Here is an 18,842-nt window from a genome sequence, read left to right on the forward strand (position 1 = left end):
TGTATGAATTTGTACTTGTTACTCCTTCTAAGATATAGATAAAAATATGTTGACTTGTTGAGTTGGATAGTAAAATAACTTGAAAAGATCCTGCATATACTAAGGGGGAACACATACTTAGGGGGAGAAGTCCCAATCTAGTGTAAAACAAAAATAACAAATAGACATTGTGTATTTAATCAAGGAATGTTTTGTCATCATAAAAAAAAGGAGATTGTTGGCTCTATTAGTTTTTGATGATAATAAAACATTCCCATTTATCTATGTCTAACCTTTCTACTTGAGTGTGCATGACAAATATATATTAAATAATTAGCTAATCATTCAAAAGACAATATCAAAACTCATAAGAATAAGGAACTATAAGTGAGCAATGAAACAAGAAGCCTCTAAGTTGAAAAATCAAGGGAGTTGGATGGATAAAACTTAAAAGAGTAATTCGTGGGTTTAAGCAAATCATGAAACAGAGAATACTTAGTCAACCAAGAGACAGTGTTAGTCGACTAATATCTTTCTACCAGAAACCAGGTTCAGAAATAGAAACGACTTAATCGACTAAGAAGTTTTGTTAGTCGACTAAGAGGCTACTGCCAGAAACTGGGTTTAAAGATAGAGATGACTTAGTCGACTAAGTGATAACGATTAGTCAACTAAGAGCATTTTGTCTGACAGTTTGAACTGAACGCTAAAAGACAAATTAACAGCTAGAATTGCTCCCAAACTGTTTCCAAAGATCAGAATCTATCTAACTGCCATCAGAGTTAATTTTTGAAGTATAAAAAGCCCTCCCAATAGCCAAGAACTAGTTTTGAAGGCTTTCAAGATAAAAAAGAGCTCAAAAATCTCAAAAACACTCTACATACTTTCTGCACTTCACTCCAATCTTTATAACAGAGTTAAGAACTTTATCTTGTACCATCAGATCAGGTTAGTGATCATAGGTGCCTCTTTATTTCTCCTTTCCTTGATTGTTTAGAGTGTGTAAGACACTCTAAGGGGATTAATCAAGCTTGGGTTAGCTTGATTGAGTGAATAGGTTCTAACTAAGTCTAGAAAAGTTAGTTTTTGGGATTTGGTTGATCTCGGGAAAAACCATTGTTGAGGGTTGTGGCTGAACCTGTTAAAAGCCATTATAAAAGCTTAGTGAAAGCTTGGGAATTTCACTGTTTATAGTGATTTAGTTTGAAAGATCCTTAGTTGAACAATCAAGGTAGTGAATGTAGGTCTTTGATCGAACCACTATAAATCTTTGTGTATTGTCTTCCCTGCTTTATTTTTTATTTCATTCCTTGTTAGATTATTCCTTATCTTGAATTTAACTTCCCATTATTGAACTTAAACTTGCCCCCAAATAGAGGTCAAATTTTCTAAGAGTCGAAAAATGCTATTCACCTCTCGTCTAGCACATTTTTTTGGGACCAACAAAGATTTGGTATGGTATGCAGGTGATAACTTTATGTTATAGAGTTATTTTGTTATATTTTGAGTATAAAATTGACTAAGTTCTTGAGATTTAGTTTATAAATTAAGTATTTTTATTTATTTATCTTAGTTTAGTAAATCATGTTGACGTAATGTAATTTAAGTTATTTTATGTTAGTTTAATGATAATTTGCTTTTAGCTTAGTTATTATTGATTAGTTTGTTGCTTTTGTAGGTGTGTAATTGTAAGGGGCTTTAATTGTTGAAAAAGAGTGCATAAAAGGTCCATGTTTCTCCTGCATAGGTTAAACTTTTTTGAGCATAACTCTCATTCTAGAAGTCCAACTAATGTGATTCTTCATCCATTGGAAAACTAAGAGATAAGGTTACAACTTTCATGTTACCATTTTGCCTAGTTCACCTTGGAAGAAGGAAAAAATTTTATCACAATTTGAAGTAATGTAGTAGGGTAGAGAAGAAGGGATAAAATGCTAGGCGTCACGACCTTGGATGCATGGACGTCACAGTGCCATGAAGAAGAGGAGTGCACTGGAACCAAACTGAAACCTCAGCACCAAGGTGATGGGGAAGTGGCATAGTGACGCTGGCACGATATCTTGGGCAGAGATATATCTGAACTTTTATTTTGAGTAGGTTTTTGAGCCTTATTTAAAGACTCTTTTAGAGCACTTGAAGGCAGCAATTAAGATAGGTTTTGTTTAAAGAAAAATATTCATCAAGCAAGCAAGAAAATGAGGAAAAACTCTTGAAGATAAAAGATCAAAAACCTGACAAATGTTAGTTTTCTTTTGTTCTTTAGTTCTTTTTATACTTTCTTTGTTTTGTGTTTATGGTTAAATTTTTTTTTTGATGATGTTTTTAGTAGTTATGAGGAATTAAATTTTTTATCCAGAATTGCAATTGAACCCAAAATGTAGTTTGAATTTTTAATACTCTTTTTTGCTTATGATTGATAATGTTTGAATTAGTTATCTCAATCTTATGATTGATGTATCTGATTGTCTAATCACCAATGAGATAGATAGGGTATCCTAAACAAAACTAGGAAAAGGAGTTTCGTGTAAGCCTTGGATGAAATAGCATATGTTTAATATCAATTGCATAAGATAATTGAGTTGATTTATGTGTAGGATAATAATACTATTACATGTCATATGTAGCCATAATTAGATTCCAACCTTAATGAATCTTTCTTAATTGCAATTTACATAGGAATATAGTAGATTGGTTAAGAGAGATATTTTTGTAAGAATATCGGAAGAGAGTTATATACATTAGAACTCTACGTTAATAACTCAACTGTCTAGTGAGTAAAAAGAGAGTAGAAGAGATTTAAATCAAGTGTTGATGGGATATTGTGGTTCTATACATTGTTTGATTGAGTTTATCCGGTTAATTTGTGATTCTTGTTATTAGTTTTAGTTATTTTAGTTTTTAGTAGTTTTAAAAATTGGTTGTTTGAATAAGATTAAGTTGTGTTAATTCAATTTATCATGGGATTGATATTCTACTCTTCATTATATTACTTGTTAATAATACGTGCACTTGCGTGGTAAATCCAACAACAAAGTTTTTGGTGCCGTTGTCGAGGAGTTGTTTGCCAAAATTTTTATTAATATTAATACCAAGCAATCTTAGTCTTAATTCAAACTTTCTTTCTATTTGTTCTCAAGTACTTTTGATCATTGCATACGAAGAGTTAGAAATTTAGAAGTTGTTCCTTTTGATTCAAAAATTGAAAAAGCCTTTCATAAACTTCAGAGGTAGATTTTACAAGCTTTAACTCACCTCCACACAGTAGCTGATAAACAAGAACTACCATCCAAGCTAATAATTTTGAGATTAAACCAGCAATTATTAAGATGATTGAGACTTTAATTCAGTTTGGGATATTGTCGAATGATTTACAATTCATTCAAAACTAATGGCATTTTTTATGATGCCAATAGATTGAGGCTTTTCCCATTTTCACTGAGAGACAAAGGAAAATAGTTGTTTGAATTTGCTTCCAACTAGTTTTATTAGTACTTGGGATGATTTGGCTTAGAAATTCTTAGCTAAGTTTTTTTCACCAACTAAGACAATAAAGATTCAGAATGATATCTCCTCTGTTATGCAATTTGATTCGGAATCATTGTATGAGGCTTGGGAGAGGTATAAGGATTTACTTAAAAGATGTCTTCACCATGGGTTACCTAGATGGCTACAAGTGCAGACTTTCTATAATGGTTTATTGGTACCAATTAGAACCACCATTGATGCTACAACAAAAAGGGAACTGATGAGTAAATCTATTAATAAGGCTTATGATTTGCTAGAGAAGATGGCTTCTAATAATTACCAATGGCCATCTAAGAGATTGGGTTTAAGAAAAGTTACTAGTATTAACGAGCTTGAAGCAATTAATTCCTTAACTTCACAAATAACTGCTCTCACTAAGAAAATTGACACACTGGTGTTCATGTTGTTCTAAGTCTTTTTTCAACATGTGAGTTATATAGAGTTAGGCATTCTAGTAATTAGTGTCCTATCAATGCTAAATCTATATAATTTGTTGGAAATTTTAATAGATAGGAGACTAATTTGTATTCTAACAACTACGATCCTAGTTAATGGAATCATCCTAGTTTCTCATAAAGTAACAACCAAGGATCTTCATCAACAGTCAAGCCAAACTTTCCTCTTGATTTTCCACCACAAGCTAGAGCTCCCATGCTCGAGAAAAAACCAAATATGGAAGAGATGTTCAAGAAAGACATGGCCAAGAATGATGTTCTCATCCAAAATTAAATAGCATCACTCAGAAATCTTGAGACACAATTGGGTTAGTTAGCTAATGCCATTAATAGTAAAACTCAAAGTACTTTACCTAGTGACATTGAACCTAATCCTAGAAGAGAAGATAAGGAGAATTGTATGGCAAGTAACCTCAAGAGTGGCAAAGAGGTAAAATATAGTAATTTACAATATGATGATCGAATTAAGCATATTGAAAAAGAGGTTGGAAGTAGCAATGTTGAAAAGGAAATTGTGGTTGAAAATTCTGAAGAAAAAACTCAAAGGGAGAAATCTTAATTAAATCCATCACAATGACCACCACCCTAACCTTAATGTTTTCAAAAGTAGAAGCCTGACAAATATTTTCAGAGATTTGTTAAGGTATTTAAAAGCTTCATATTAATATTCCTTTTGCTGGAGCTTTGGAAAATATGCTAAGCTATGTGAAGTTTTTGAAAGATATATTGACCAAAAAGAGGAAATTAGGTGAATTTGAGACGGTTGCATTTACTGAAGAGTGCAATGCCATAATTCAGAATAATTTTCCACCAAAACTTAAAATCTAGGCAATTTTACCATTCTATGCACTATTTTTACACTATGTTTTGCAAAAGCTTTATGTGATTTGGGCATAAGTATAAATTTGATGCCGTTGTCCAATTATTAGTAACTTGCTTTAGGAGAAATTAAGCCTACTTCTATGACTTTACAACTTATTGATTAAACCTTCACCTACCCAAAAGGTATTATGGAATATGTTTTGGTAATAGTTGGTAAGTTTATTTTTCAGTAGATTTTATTGTGCTTGACATGGATTAAGATCATAAAATACCGATCATTCTTGAGAAACCATTCTTAGCTACTGGTATAACTCTTATTGATGTAGAGAAAGATGAATTTACCTTAAGGTTTAAGACCAAGAGGTAACTTTTAATATTTTTAGTGCTTTAAAATTTCCCAAAGATTCTGATGAGTATTTTGCAGTTAATATGGTGGATAGCCTCACTAATGAGGTTATTGAGAATTATTCTAATGATAAAGTTCTTGAATGTGCAAAATTATTGGATACCCCTTCACGCTTCATTAAACTTCAATATAAATCTTTAGAATTACCAACTTCTTCATCATTACTAGCCAAGCCTTCCATTGAAAAGCTACCCACACTTTAGCTTAAGCCATTGCTTAATCATCTAAGGTATGCTTTTATGGGAAACTCATCTACTTTCATAGTCATTGTCTCTTTTTTTTTTATTAAGGTGCAAGAAGACAAGCTTGTTCATGTACTAAGAGAGTATCAGGAGGCAATATCGTGAACCATTGCAGACATTAGAGGAATTAGTCGATCCATTTACATGCATAAGATCCTTATTGAGGACAGCCATAAAGCAACCATTGAGCATCAACGATGTTTGAATCCAATTATGAAAAGAGTGGTTAAATATAAGATTATCAAGTGACTAGATGCTGGTATTGTATATCCTATCGTAGATAGTACATGGGTAAGTCTAGTATAATGTATGCCAAAGAAAAGAGGTATGACTGTAGTTTCCATTGCCAATAATGAATTCATTCCTGCTAAAATTGTGATTGGCAAAAAAGCTTGTATCGATTATCGAAAGCTCAACAACGTTACTCAAAAGGATCATTTTCCTTTTCCATTTATTGATCAGATGCTTGATAGAGTAGTTGGTAAAAATTTCTACCACTTTTTAAATGGTTTTTTTGGGTACAACCAAATTGCTATTGTAGTTGAAGATTAAGAGAAAACCACCTTCACTTGTCCTTATATGACGTTTACTTTTTGAAGAATGCTATTTGCACTTTGTAATGCTCCAGCTACTTTTCAAATATGCATGATGGCTATTTTTATTGATATAATTAAGCAGTGTTTGGAGGTATTTATGGATGATTTCTTAGTTTTTGGAGATTATTTTGATGATTTCTTGCATAATTTTGGTAGAGTGCTTAAAAGATGTGACGAAACCAACTTGGTGTTGAATTGAGAAAAATGTCACTTTATGGTGCAAGAAGCCATAGTTCTCAGACATAGAGTTACTAGTCAAGCTTTAAAAGTCAATAAGGCAAGGATTGATACAATTGACAAATTTCCACCTCCAACATCAGTGAAAGGTATTCAAAGTTCTCTTGGTCATGCTAGTTTTTATAAGTGCTTCATCAAAGATTTTTTTAAAATCCCTATGCCATTGTGCAGCCTTTTAGAGAAAGACACACATTTGCACTTTGATGATGCATGCTTTGAGACATTTATGGACCTAAAAAGGAGATTGATTTCTACACCAATTATCATAGTCTCGGATTGGAGCCTTTCATTTAAGCTTATGTGTGATGCAAGCGATTATGCGGTTGGCATAGTCTTAGGCCAACGAAAAGGGAAGATACTGCATCCAATTTATTATGCCAATAGAACATTGACTAATGCTCAGTTAAATTACACAACCATTGATAAGGATTTACTTGTTGTAGTGTTTACATTTGATAAATTTCACTCTTATCTTGTTTGCATTAAAGTCATTGTTTATACTGATAATTCTGTAATCAAATATTTGATTGAAAAGAAAGATGCCAAACCACATTTAATAAGGTGGGTGCTTTTGCTACAAGAATTTGATTTAGAAATTCGAGATAGAAAAGGTATAGAAAATCAAGTGGTAGACCATCTTTCAAGATTGGAGAATGAGACAAAAGTTGGTAATTCAACTTTGATTAATGAGAATTTTCCATTTGAGCATTTGTTTCATGTGAACAAGTAGAACACATTACCTTGGTATGCTGATTTTCTGCACTACATTGTAAGTAATCTTTTCCCTCCCAATTGAACTATAAACAGAAAAAAAAAATTCTTGCATGATGTCAACTATTATATCTGGGATGAGCCTTTCTTGTTTAAGCAATATGGGGATCAAATTCTTAGAAGGTGTGTTCCAAGGGATAAAGTTGAGAATATACTTCATCATTATCACTTTTCATATTATAAAGGACATTATGGAGGTTAAAAAACTATTACAAAGGTTTTTCACTTAGGTTTTATTGGTTTAACCTTTTTAAAGATGCTCATTATTTTGTTGAAAGGTGTGATAGATGTTTGTGAGTTGGCAACATCTCACGATGACACAAAATGCCTCTTAACAATATCCTTGAGGTGAAGATTTTTTATGTTTGGGGAATTGACTTCATGGGTCTGTTTATTCTTCCATACAATAATCTGTATATCTTGGTTGTCATTGATTACATGTCTAAAAAGGTTGAAGTTGTAGCATTCCCAAGTAACGACTTTAAGGTAGTGTTGACTTTTTGAAAAAGGATATCTTCATTCGTTTTGGCACCTTTAGAGTTATTATCAAAGATGAAGTTTCTCACTTTTGCAACAAGTATTTTAAGGCATGCCTTGCTAAATGCGGAGTTAAACATAAGATTGCCACAACATACCATCCACAAACAACTGGCCACGCTAAAGTATCCAGTAGAGAAATTTAGAGAATTTTGGAGAAATTGTATGGCCATCAAGAACAGATTGGTCCAAAAGGTTGGATGATGCATTATGGGCTTATAGAATTGCATTCAAAACTTTGATAGGGTATTTTTAGTTTAAGAATTAGGTATTTTTATACATTTGTCTTAGTTTAGTAAATCATGTTAGGTGGATTTAGTTTAAGTTATTTTATTTTAGTTTTATGTTAAATTTCTTTTACTTTAGTTAGTGTTGATTTAGTTTTATGCTTTTGTAGGTGTATATTCTCAACTTGGAATATTACAGAAAGAAATCTTTAAAACTTTCATGTTTACCACTTTACCCAGTTCAAACCAGATCAGGATGAAAATCATGTTCGAAGTTGATAGACTACTGTAGCATTGGTGAAAGAAAGCACATAACACATTTTCCTGAGAGCTCAGTGCCGTAGCTCTGGGTGATTTTTCACAAATAAAAATATTGATGAAAGTTTAGAAATTTGGTTATTTGGAGCCTATTTAAGGGATCTCTTTTAGAGATTTTAAAGATGAGGTAGCAAACAACTATTTGGGGGATTTGGAGCTAAGAACAAAACAAGAAAACAAGAGAATTTGAGAGAAAATTGAGATTGCAAAGCTTAAACACTTAGTTTCTTTCTCTATTTTTGTGTTTCTTTTATTTTCTTTGACTCGGATTCATGACTAAATTTCTATAGAAATTGTTTTTATTGGTTATTTTGAGCTAAATTATCTTTCTAGGATTATAGTGTATTTCAACATGTCGTTTGAATATTAGTTTCTCTTTATTTATGATGAATGGGTGTAGTTTTGCTTATTTGAATCTATTTTTAATGCTATTGATTGTCTGGCCAACAATTAACTAATTTGTGAATCTAAGAGACACTAGACAAAGAGATTTTAGATTAGACTAAGGTTTGAATAGTGCATATTCATGTCATTTAGGTGATCTAATTCGCGATTCACGCAGATATATGCCAATTGCCATACATAGCCACATTAGGACACTTGCTTAATGAACTTAATTTAATTGATTCATATAGAGATTTAGTGAACTAATTAAGTCAGGTTTTTGTACAAGTAACTCAATGGAGACTTGTCCATAGCTTTGGATTCTAGGTTAGTAAAACCACCCAAGAAAGATAAATAACAAGAAAATCTAGTAACAGATTAAATGTTGAATAAACCCATAATCTAGGTTTTTAATATATTGCTTTTCTCAACTTATTTAGTTTGTTAGTTTATTTAGTGTTAATTTTTAATTGTTTTTAATTAGTTTTCTTTAATTTTCATATTACTTAAATAAGATTAATTTGTTTTATAATTTTGGTAATTAGTGAAACTTTAGGAACTAATCTTTGTGGGAATCATACTATATTACTTATACGATACGTATACTTATGTGTGCAAAATCGACAACACAATAATTTGGTGAAATTTAGAAATATTCCTCACTTAGAAAATTTCTTAAGAAATTTGTCTCTAAAAATTTCTTAAAAAGTCTTTGCATCAAAGATTTCTTATATTTCTATAATCACAAAATTAAATGTAAGTAATGCACAGTAAAACACAATGATCGTGCATATTTTTTATTTATATTTTTCTTTCTTTGTTCTTGTTTTTCTCCTTTCATTCTTTTAATTACAAAAACGTTTAAAATTTTATCTTTATTATTTGTTATTGATTATCTTGTGAATTAATTGGATGTTCGAATAAAATTTTAAAATGCTCTCTTAACATTTTGGTGGAGTATCAAATTATATCTCACCATAAGAAAATCAATTTGAAAAATTTCACTACATAATTCAAATAAAATTCCATAATAAGGAACTAGTTCAAATAAAAGCAAAGTAAGTGCATGAATGAATTTGGCTTAAATCCTCTATTCTTTGATTTAAAAAATGGCATGACAATGAGTTGCCAAATATGTGTTCGAACCAATTTCAATTAATATTGTAAAATTTTATTTATGATCTTCTTAAAAGATAGTTTGAGTTTATTTTCTTCTCTTTGTAATGAATTGATTGACATATTCTCGAATGAATGCAAGTATGCAACAATTCTATATTAATTAATGTGATAGATTTGATAAATACAAGAATGACATGGCATAGTAGGATCAAAGAATAAAAGTTTAAAACCATTAAAAATCTTTAGCAATTGAAAAAGCCTTGAAAAGTCTGAAGAACCATCTAATATCAACATATTAAGTATAGTAGATCATTCATATTCACAATTTTATTGGTTTAGTAAAAACTTGGTAGAGGTTACAAAAATAAATTACTAAAATCATTACATGAGGGTATCAACTAAAGTGCACCATCAAGAATTTCTTGAGTGAAAATCCTTGGATATATGGTTGGAATAGGTCTAATGCACTTTCCAACATGTCTAAGAAGTTTAGCTTTTGCAACTAGTTGCTCAATTTCTACAGATATTAATGATTTGTTTATTTTAAGTTCATAACCAATATGACATGTTGCTATCAGTACAAGCAGCGTTACCTTAGTTTGAATCATAATCATGGTTTGGTAGTCATTTTCAATCTAGGGAAGAGAATCCAAACAAAGAAATAAAAATTGAATACAACATAAATATACAAATCATAAGAATGAAAAAAGAAGAAGATAGATTTTGGGTCATTCATTATGAAACTAATTTATTATATTCATATCAACATTTGAGAAAGACAATGTCTTCCTATGATACGATTTATTCAAGATTTATTTCATCTACTACATTATTAGCATATAACTTATTGTTTTGTTTTTTGGCTGCATCTCTTTATACTTTAATATTCTTGTTTGCATTATTGGTGATGAAGTCTGGCATAGCAGGATGGCAAAAACATAAATTGATACGACACTCGCACTTGATTGGATCGGCACAATCCTTTACTGTATTGCACGGGGTATTTATATTCCTTGCTTCCACTCCAACTTGTAAACCTGCAAAATTTTTGACACCAACCAAAAGTTAAACTTCACTTTAACTTTGTATAATGTTAACAAAGAAATCATTTATAATTACTACAAATCAACTAAAGAAAGATACCAAGTGCAAAAACTAAGAGTGTTGCCAAGAAAATTAGCTTGAATGAGAACTTTTCCATATCTTTTTCAATAGTATTGCTGTTAAAAACCTATCAAATAGTATATGCTAGAAGAATGCTTTTCTACTACATACGAGTGCTTGAAATTCTTTGAAAACATGTTTATATAGGTGAAGCCACCCATCTAAATAGGTAAGCAATCTTCTTAAAAAGGATAAATATATTATTATGAAGATTACATTCCATTTAGAGACTTTTTTCCATAATAATAATATGTTTACTTTTTATTGGAACATTTCTCCCAATTTTCCCTACATTCTGGTTGGACTTAAAAGCATTTTCCTTATTTCCAGAGTATTCAACAAAACACACTTATTTTCTTAAAGAGGCTCTGTTGTGGGCATTTTTAAATATACCCTAAAAAATCACATTTTATCTTTAAATTTTAATCTAACTTTCCCTATTTTGCATCTTTATGCTTACTAAAATAATTATTGATTTTATTAGGTTATGAAACCATTATATTGGAAAATCTTTTAAATTCTCCCACCATTTCAATGAAATTTAGAAATATTCCTCGCTTGAATTTCTCGAGTGTAGACACTAGTTCTTGTCCATGTTTCATTTATTTTAATTCTTGTATATTATATAATATTTATTACTTATTAGCTTCTCTATTATTTATTGGGTTTTGGAGGTTTCAGGCAAAATGGACATTTTATAGGCCTCCAAAGCTAATGGTTTCTTAAAAAAACAAAAATAAATAAAATAAATAAAAAACCAAAATAAGTAAAGAAAATAAAAACAAAAGGAAAGAAGGAAAGGTTTGTTGTCATGGCAGCCAACCCTTATTTCCTTTGCCAAATCTCTAAAACATGTCCCCATAATCCATGAAATCAATCCTTAACAAAAAAAAATCGAATCAAATAAAATTAACTTGAAAGGGTTTGCAATTAAATGGAAGATTCTAAGAAAATTCATATAAAAGCCCTAAAAAATGCAATAATAAAGGGGGAAGTGTTTTCTAGTTGTGGAGGAAAAAAAGAAAAAAAGAACTTCCTAGCAACCATTCAAACTCAACACAATTAATTATACTCAATTACGGGCAGCACATCAATCAATAAATCCTTAACCTAGTTTCATTGGTGGCTTGTTCATGCAATGTTTCCTTATCCATTCTTTTATCCTTTGGTTAGATTGCCTTGTCCATGCATTGGTCCACATGGTGTTCTCTTTTGATTTATTTCACTTGTATTTCATTCCACATGTATTTCCATGCATTTCATTTTCATTTCCTTTTAATGCCACCTTGTCACCCAATAACATTTCATGCTATGATTATACCTTTTCCTTTTCAAATCACATTACCATCCTTATGTTGTTTACTATAGGCTATCCTTACCAAACCATGGTTTTCTCCCATTTAAATACTTTTATTTTTTTTTCTCTTTATCAACTTTCACATGGTGGGGTCTCACATGTTTCCCACTAGCTTCCTTCTTTTTGCATGCAATAATTTACATGTAATAGTAACTTTCAAATGTATATCTCATATTCCTCTTAATCTAACCTTCCTTGGTTAGGAAATTTCCCTTTTTAACTTTAAATTTTGAAATTACAAATGAGTCCTCAAACTTTTTCTTATTTACCATGTGACTCTCCAAACTTTTATGCTTTATAATTTAGTCCTTCTAACACTTCTTAAAATTCCAATTTGCTCCTATTGTCCTTCCTTTATATGTGTACAAATATAATATAAGGTTTGCACCTCATCAAGCCATCACCATAATACTTGAATATATACTTACCCGCGCTAGCTTTATTTAATAAGGACACGTGGGCCCTACCAATGTCGTTTTTCTTCAAAATCCTTTCTTACTTCATCTCCCCCATTTGATTAGTCTTATAATCCTCTTTTATGGCTAATTTCAATAATAAATAAAATATTAATATTTTAATATAATTTTATTAATAAAAATATTATTTTATTTTAAAATTTTTCACTTGTCTCCTCGAGACCCAAAATGTCTCACTTTGTCTCAATTCACCTCCAGTTAACCTTTTAACTTGCTAATTCATCTTCGATAAAATTATTATTATTTAATTACTATTTTCTCACGTACGAAATATTTTATTCCGAATTATTCTTTTCTCCCTCTAACACTCTTAAATACTCTAATTAACCTCAATTGGTATCCGATAAGCTCTATTAGCCACTATATCTGAGTACGGGGTGTTACAGTCTCCCCCACTTACAACAAATTCTTCCTCGAATTTAAATCAATGAAAGGTGAATAATCAAAATTCTAAAATTCTGCCACATCACATTTGTTGGACATTTTTAGCACAAGATTTTGATTTACTCATTATATCAACTTTCAATCTTTATAGAAAACTCAACAATGCCATAACACATACAATTATGTGTACTACATTTCTTAAATCAGATCATTATTATTCTTCTTCTAATATGAAGATTTCAAATATATCATCACTTCTAGTTGCATATTTGCATAACCACCCACAATTTCTCTACCTTGATCTCTTATCAAGCCTTCTAACATTCAAGCATTTACTCCACCATTGACTACGGGTCTAATTGTCAACCAATCTTTATTTCAGTTTACATACTTCCATACAAATCCCATTCAAGCATTTGATAATGTGTAAAGATCAAAACACGTTTTATTCATTTCATGTATATTAAACATCACAGATGATTCAAATCTAGTAATCATATTCCTAAAAACAAAACTCCAATATTTTCATGATCGAGTGCTTACTAGATAAATTTCAACTTATAACACAATACATTTTAATAAATAACGATATTCTTGTATTCATCCTCATGGACTTAACCAATCTCTTTAATCACTAGCTCAACTTCTTAATATCAAAATTGCTCACAAATTTACTTTAAAGTTCCTTTCCAAGTCTTATCTTGATTACTAACCATCTTTATAATTCCCGAGTCATAACCAACTTATTAGTTATATGCCACATGCAAACATATCTAACTTGAGATTCCTCAAAGTCATTTCAAATGCCAAATCTCACGACCTCATTAGTTCATCAATCCGAAGATGAAATTAGACACTTATCTTTTCTTAGGTGCTCTTTAAAACCAAAGAATCATCTACTAAAACCTTTTCAAAATTAACTTCTTTTAGCCTTTTTACCTTAAGGAATTAAATCAATAATTAATCATTCCCAATCATCACTTTATGCCAAACAAGGCAGATTTTAAACTTTTCTTACACACATTCAAATGCACAGCTTAATATAAGGCTTTAAATTTTTTCAAACCTTTGTGTATCGAAACTCTATATTGGAGCTATACCAGAATTGATACATTCTTTTCCATTGGCCCTTAGGAAATTAAATCCATGGCTTACTTCTTTATTTATGTACTTCATAATAGCCTAACAAATTGTAGCTTACATTTAAGCTTGTCCGTGTGCCGAACCTCTCAGGCTATATCAAAGATACCAAGCTTGATCGCAAAAGATAGAACTTTATGAATGAATATCAAGAGTACAAACACTTGCCTTTAAGCTAACAACATTATAATCAACTTATTTACTACCAAAATCACCGATGGATCATCTTAGTCATTGTCTAGTGCTGTAGCCACTAACAAAATATCATCATTGAACAAAATTATAACCAACTCCATATGAGTTGGTCAGCACCTTCGTTCACATTACTACTAATTTCAAGAATTCATTTTTCTTTATTTTCATAATTAGCCCCATTAATATATGTTAAGGCATTCTCAATCTTATGCCACGCCTAAAATCAAGTAACCACCAATTAGACTAAATCCTTCTATGGAACATCTCTTTCCATATGATGCATGTTAATCACAAAATGTACAACTTCAAGTACATGCCTACATCTTGATAAGCTCCATACATTTCATGATCATGAAAACATAGGTTACAAAACTAGCTTTTTATCATAAATACTCAACCAGAACATTAATCTTAACATATCTATTCCACATTTTGTGGTATGCCAAGGTCATGCTTTGGGCATATTTCACCACTAGCCTTTATTATAACATTTAGTGCAAACTGGGTTAAGTAGTGACCTCCAAATAACTCTTAGGTACATAAATATCAGATTATACACCACTTAGTGTTAAGATCTTGACTTTTCTCATCAATCTTAACCAATTACATTTATAAAGTGGACAATTCACTTAATTACTGCATCTCACCTTTACGATCATAAGATCAAAGTCTTTTAAACTTAGGATGCAAAAGCTCCCTCTTAGAGCTTATCCAAGAATTAGCATTCTTCTAAGTCCCTTACCTTTAGAGAAATCACATTTAAGACCAATCATTTATATCATAGGTTGTATACTAATCCAAATAGATTCTTAAATTGATCTTTAAAGCAATTGTATATCATGCTCAAATATAAAACTCCATATAGCATTTAGACTAGATTCAACAATTCTAAGTCATTTCACTTTAAGCTACCAAATCCACAACTAGTCCTTTAATCCTTTTGCTTCACACTAGCATAGCAAAATTTAAGCTCATCCTTAGAGCAGATTTGTTTACTAGCCATTTACTTGATGATCACACATCAATTATAACAATCACTGATTTTCACCCTTAGGCTAATTCATATACTTATAACTATATGCCATAATAGTTCAAATAAAATCTTGAGATTTCATAGTCACTTAATTGAAATCAAAACCAGCTTCATCTAAGCTGCTATGCACATTAAACACATATATGCATATAATATGTTTTAGAAGCCTGACACTATTTATATATGTGCATGGCAAGCTCAATTAACATAGTGCACTTACCTCCATGCACATGAGTATTGGTTTACACCTCCCTCAATACTTAGATTTATAAACCTCAAATAAATCAAAGCAATCACTATTCATTCCAATACAGGTGCGCCTCTTATTACCAATATTGTATGTGCTCCTTTATATTGACCTCGTTAACAATTCAATGTCATCCAATTTCTTCCCATTAACAATCATGGGTTCAAGTTTTAGCTTCACCAAACGAATTAGTTATTACAGACCTATTAGTCCTTCTTCACCTTCTTCCATCCTTAGTTGGAGGGATATGTCATTACATTAACCTTTCATTAGGAGCATTTTGCTTCATGATTTTTCCAACAATGGCTCGTGTCTCGAGTGGCATCTCAAACCTGGACGATAACACTACTTATGATCTTTATATGACATTAGTAAAAAGGTAGGTTACGAGGAATAGGAGTTTATATAGCCTCATGTCTATGTCTTATGCTACAGTCACAAACGATAAACAAGACTCTATATTGACTTCGACAACTCCACTATTTGTCACAAGAATTCCTAGAACTTGACTAAACCTAGAGCTCTGATACCAAGTCTGTAACGACCTCTTACCTCAGTCGTTATTGACGTTCGAGACTTGCGAGTGAACTTGCCAAATCTCAAACAAGCCTTAATTGAAACTTTAGACATTATGCATCAATCCATCAAATTGCTTGAATCATATACCTCTTGTAATAAGAATTATACATAAATCATAATAAACCAACTTATCTTTTATTCACCAAAATTGTAAGAATACATTTGAGTTTGTAGTATCTAACTGCATATTTATATTGACACTATTTACAAATACTTCAAGCTATGGATGACTCAACCTCTAGCAGTGGAGCAACTCAGAATAAAGTGCTATGAAATGCTTTTACCTATCTGCAATGGACCATAAACACCGATGCTTGCACGCTAGGTCGATCACTATCTGCAAAAAAGAATATAAGAGGGTAAGTCTCATAGACTCAGTGATCATCGGCTCCATGAGAAGAGTGTAGATGGGGAACAAGCTAAGAGTAGAAGTTTTGAATCTTAAAAATATAAGAATGTATGTAAACAATTAGGCTCAAAAGGGTAATTTGTGCTTTATTTGTAAAACCAGAAAGTTAATGCAAGATAATAATCTAAATCAAATATCAAACCAATTCATGTAAAGATTTCTGCCATCGAAATCATTTAACAACTTTGCTAAAATCAAATTAGTATAATTACACACGCTCCCATGAAATCAATCATTGTCAAAGTTTTTGCACAAGCTCATAAATCATCTCATCACCAAGGTATTAAACACAACATCATTTATTCATAATCAATATATAAAGCACTGAAAGCTTTTAATCCAATAGGGGAGCGGCGGAAAAACTAGTATTTCTCAACATGCAAAAAATTGCATATGTGAAAACCTAAAAGGATATCACTCTCAAGTAGATAATAGAAATAAAAATCTCTCGAACCTGTTTCCACGTAATAACATATGGGAGCTCCGCTCCGCCAGATCCCCACAGCCATGGCAGTCTCAATGATGTTGGTCGACATCGGAGAAATCAGTCGATCACAATTGCGTATATCACTTATGGCCTAGCCATATATATCAATCCGTGGCCTTGCCATGTATATCACAGACCATGGCCCCAGCCATGTCTAACAGCCCTCCGGTAACCCAAAGGTTTTCTAGCTAGAGTTCACTTGTGCACAAGGGTCACATTTAATCGAAGTGACAACTGACTTACTCTCGAATCTCTCGATTTGATAATACCATTTAAAAGCCAAATTAAGTTTTCAAAGAATCATTTTAAATCATTTTTAAAATACCGATCACAGTAACATGATAAAACCCTTTTTTTGTAAGACTTTACATTATAAACCTTTTGCATGAGGTTTAGATGTCAAATCAGCATGGTGAGTATGAAATTGATTCATGAATGCACATCACACAATCATCAAGGCACATTTTGATAGAAATTGTAGTAAAAAGCTTGTTTCCTGGTTTTAAAATCCTTTACGTACATAACTTGAATATATATGATCAAGACAATTTTAAATACTTTGACATTCAAAAATTCCTAGGATATCTACCAGCTCATGTTATCCACAAATCGCATTTAAAATAAATCAACACGTTTATCCACTGTAAAGTAATATATATATATATGATATGATATGAAAATTTGGAAATCGACACCCCTTACTCACCTTACAATAGTGGGACGCTACATCGCTATTGATTCAAGTGCGTATCTAGCTAACCCTACTTGCCAGTCACTCGTTGCCTTGCCCGACAGGCCACTACGACAAACTTTCTTCACTTGCACAACTTCCTAGCAACCATTCAAACTCAACACAATTAATTATACTTAATTATGGGCAGCACATCAATCAATAAATCCTTAATCTATTATTCGCAAATATTTTAACTCACAATCCACATACTTTCAACCAACCCAATCCAGCATAACACAATGTAAGTACATTCCATGTTTACCTTTTGGTTTTAGCTTGAGTTCCACACAGATAGCTTGCAATTTCCTCACATCCATGGTCATCATAGCTGCCACAAACATGAACAATTAGCACACATCTCATTTTTCTTGTTTACTTGTGATTTCAAGACCAAAATACTTACCTATTGCTTATCTAGCTCAAAATCACCATGAATTACAAGATCCACTTGCATGCATACCTCAAGTCCTTTGAATCCTTGAAGAGTCTTGCTACAATCAAGCAAAATCTCACATTACACTAGGTTTATAAAGTATGCATTTCAAGCAAAATGACAAATCTTTTTACCTTCCTTGTCTCGGGTTCACTAGGTCGAACCTTCCATTCTTCTTTTTTTTCTTTGCTTCGTTTCTCTTGTCTTCCTTTCTCATTTTCTTTCCAAGGGTATAGGTTTTCTCAAGGTAAAGTCAGTTTGCTATTCTTTGGTGTGGGCGGATTCTCCCAAGTTCCCTACACTCAAATTTCCTTTTGTTTATTCTTTCATGGGCCGATTGCCCAAAGTTTGGACATTTTGTCATTTTCCTTTTACTTTCATGTGGTTAAAATCACAAGGTAAAAAGGTTTTTGAAACCTTTTCACCCACCACCATCATGGTCTATTCTTTTTCCTTTTTTTTTCTTTTCTTTTCTCTTTACATGTCATGCCAATCAATTCTTCTCTTTGTTATTAACGCCACCTCTCATTGGTGGCTTGTTCATGCGATATTTTCTTATCCCTTCGTTTATCCTTTGGTTAGATTGC

At 31.6% G+C, this 18,842-nt stretch overlaps 1 long non-coding RNA gene and 1 other non-coding gene across 3 annotated transcripts; both read right to left on the reverse strand.

The window, feature by feature from the left end:
• Positions 1-3,530: 3,530 nt before the first annotated feature.
• On the reverse strand, positions 3,531-3,636 carry LOC149527499 (small nucleolar RNA R71). Its single transcript, XR_016350951.1, has one exon. It is a non-coding gene; the product is annotated as a small nucleolar RNA R71 (small nucleolar RNA).
• Positions 3,637-10,488: 6,852 nt separating this feature from the next.
• On the reverse strand, positions 10,489-18,527 carry LOC110411606 (uncharacterized). 2 transcript variants are annotated; one of them, XR_016350915.1, is made up of 6 exons: positions 18,390-18,527; positions 18,226-18,313; positions 18,085-18,150; positions 17,057-17,920; positions 16,478-16,530; positions 10,489-10,655 (listed from the first exon to the last, which is right to left on the reverse strand). It is a non-coding gene; the product is annotated as an uncharacterized LOC110411606 (long non-coding RNA). The 2 variants fall into 2 exon arrangements; XR_002444788.2 differs by lacking the exon at positions 10,489-10,655 and having other exon boundaries at positions 16,356-16,530.
• Between the last annotated feature and the right edge of the window lie 315 nt (positions 18,528-18,842).

Source organism: Theobroma umbraticum, unplaced genomic scaffold, assembly GCF_002168275.2.
Source record: "Theobroma umbraticum cultivar Fairchild unplaced genomic scaffold, ASM216827v3 scaffold_56.0, whole genome shotgun sequence".
In the NCBI taxonomy this organism is placed as follows: domain Eukaryota; kingdom Viridiplantae; phylum Streptophyta; class Magnoliopsida; order Malvales; family Malvaceae; genus Theobroma; species Theobroma umbraticum.